At 47.9% G+C, this 2,885-nt stretch overlaps 1 pseudogene; it reads right to left on the reverse strand.

Annotated features, from left to right (window-relative positions):
* Nucleotides 1–1,050: 1,050 nt before the first annotated feature.
* LOC148117125 (glyceraldehyde-3-phosphate dehydrogenase pseudogene) lies at nt 1,051–1,995 on the reverse strand (annotated as a pseudogene).
* Between the last annotated feature and the right edge of the window lie 890 nt (nt 1,996–2,885).

The raw sequence follows: 2,885 nt of genomic DNA on the forward strand, positions 1-2,885 counted from the left end.
CCATGTAATCACTATGGCATACATTGTTCTATACCATGCTTGGAAGAAACAATATATGTGCTAGACAGATCTCTCAGCAGCTAAACGCACTGGCTGCTCTTCCAGAGAACCTGGGTTAAACTCTAGAGCCTACATAGTGGCTCACAACTCTTAGAAATTCTAGTTCCTGAGGACCTGATACCCTCTTCTGACTTCCCTAGGCATCAAGCACACACATGGTGCACAGGCAAATATGCAGGCAAAACATCCACACACAAAAATTAAATTAAAAAAAAACAACTAAAAAGCACTGACAGTGTCATCATTATTGTCTAAGCAGGTGGAGCATGGTTAAAGTTGTATATATGCAGATAGCACACACAAACCAGAAAGCTGGTCACTCAATTTAAAACTCTTGTGTAAAGAATGGAGACAGTGTGTTTTACTGAGCCCATGACTATCAACAGAGTGAAATAGAACAGTGTTCTGGGGTCACTCTATGAAGTAAATAAACGCAGTGTTATCAAAATTCTGACCTGTCATGGAGTGGATGTAGAGTAGCCTCCTAAGGGCTCCTAAGCACTGCTCTCTATCTGGTGGCACCACTGAGAGGTGATTGAAGCATGTTTGTGCTGACCTTCTCCATGGATGACCCATTGGTGACATCACAGCAATTGGGCTCTTAGGACACGGGTCCCAGTCAGAGGAAGTGGGTCTTAGACTGCTCCTGTGAGGAGATCATCTTCAGCGTCCTCCTCCATTTCCTTAGCAGTGAAGGGGCCTGGAGGTCAGCACTGTGACTTTCTGTGCTGTATGTAGACTACTTCAGTACACTTTCACGGGGGACATGTTTATGGTTCCCGATGACCCTCTGGAAAGAAATGGACCTTGGAAAGAAGAATTCTTCTTTTTTTGAGGGGATGCAGTGAACTTTATTGATGGTATTCAAGAGAGTAGGGCTCCCTAAGCCCCTCCTGCTATCTGGGGGTCTGGGATGGAAACTGTGAGGGAGAGCTCAGTGTCAAGGGTTGAGTTAGGACAGGGACTACTCAGCAGCCGAGGACCTCTGTCTTTCTGTGTCCTTGCTGGAGTGGGTGGTCCAGGGTGGGCTTCTTACTCCTTGGAGGCCATGTAGGCCATGAGGTCCACCACTCTGTTGCTGTAGCCGAACTCATTGTCGTACCAGAAAATGAGCTTTACAAAGTTGTCATTGAGAGCAATGCCAGCCCCAGCATCGAAGGTGGAAGAGTGGGAATCACTGTTAAAGTCACAGGAGACAACCTGGTTCTCAGTGTAGCCCAGGATGCCCTTTAGTGGGTCCTCAGGTGCCTGCTTCACCACCTTCTTGTTGGCAGCTTTCTCCAGGTGGCATGTCAGATCCACAACAGACACATTGGGGGTAGGAACATGGAAGGCCATGCCCGTGAGCTTCCTGTTCAGCTCTGGGATGACTTTGCCCACAGCCTTGGCAGCGCCAGTGGATGCAGGGATGATGTTCTGGGCAGCGCCACGGCCGTCTCGCCACAGCTTCCCAGAGGGGCCATCCACAGTCTTCTGGGTGGCCGTGACGGCATGGACTGTGGTCATGAGTCCTTCCACGTTGTCAAAGTTGTCATGAATTACCTTAGACAAGGGGGCTACGCAGTTGGTGGTGCAGGAAGCATTGCTGACAATCTTGAGGGAATTGTCATACTTGTCATGGTTTACACCCATCACAAACATGGGGGCATCTGCAGAAGGGATGGAGATGATGACTCTTTTGACTCCACCCTTCATGTGGGCCCCAGCCTTCTCCATGATGGTGAAGACACCGGTTGACTCCACAACATACTTGGCGCAGGCATCACCCCATTTGATGTTGGTGAGATCTAGCTCCTGGAAGATGGTGATGGCCTTCCCGTTGATGACAAGCTTCCCATTCTCAGCCTTAACTGTGCCTTTGAACTTGCCATGGGTGGAGTCATACTGGAACATGTAGACCATTTAGTTGAGGTTGATGAAGGGGTCATTGATGGCAACAATGTCCACTTAGCCAGAAGCAAAGGCAGCCCTGGTAACCAGGCGTCCAATACAGCCAAATCCATTCACTCTGACCTTCACCATCGTGTCTCTGGAACGAGGCTGGCTCTGCACAAAAAGAAGCGGCTATCTCTAGAACAGGGAGGAGCAAGAGCCGAAGAATTTCTTCTAAAGGAGGGCTTTTTAAAGGTATTTCTGTGTATTTCCTTATATGTCAGAGGTTTTTTTTTTTTTTTTAAATTTTATCCAAATGCTGTGCTTTGCAACAAACACTGTCCTTGAAAACTAGAAATGGCACTTGAGTTTCTTCTAAGCCTCAATTAGACTTAGCGATATGTAACTGATGTAGAAGCCAGTCAAGCAAGCACCCCAGGGCTAGTCTTTAGTGTGGTCTTTTTCAGTGTTTTTTTCCTGCCTGCCTGCCTGCCTTAGACTGTTTCCTCTGAGTCAGCAGGCTAAGCTCAAACTCTGATCCCCTGCCTCTGCATCATGTGCCAGGGTCTAGGGTCTAGGCCTTCTCTGTGTGGGTTTCCTTTTCATTTTAATCTAAGAGCACACAGACATTCATGAAGGTCTCAGAAGAAGCAGGTTTTCACGCTGGTGCTAACAGTCACTACTCCACGGTTCTCTGTGCGGGATGGGATATTTTTCCCATGCACTTTCTGCAGCCATTTGTTTTGAGCACTGATGTTGTAGGCCCATATTTCTTTATGTTGTAGCAGCCAGGCTCTGAAGCCATTGGGCAGATCCAGAGTGATCTGCAGTAGCCCTACAGTCAGGCTGTCTCTGCCTGACAAAGGTCAGGATGTTTGCTGCTCCTTTTCTTTGTAATTTGGAGGATGCCTTATAGAGATGCTAATTCAAGCCACGTGACAGCTAGCAGACTC

Source organism: Myodes glareolus, unplaced genomic scaffold (genome assembly GCF_982192425.1).
Source record: "Myodes glareolus unplaced genomic scaffold, mMyoGla1.1 HAP1_SCAFFOLD_51, whole genome shotgun sequence".
NCBI lineage: Eukaryota > Metazoa > Chordata > Mammalia > Rodentia > Cricetidae > Myodes > Myodes glareolus.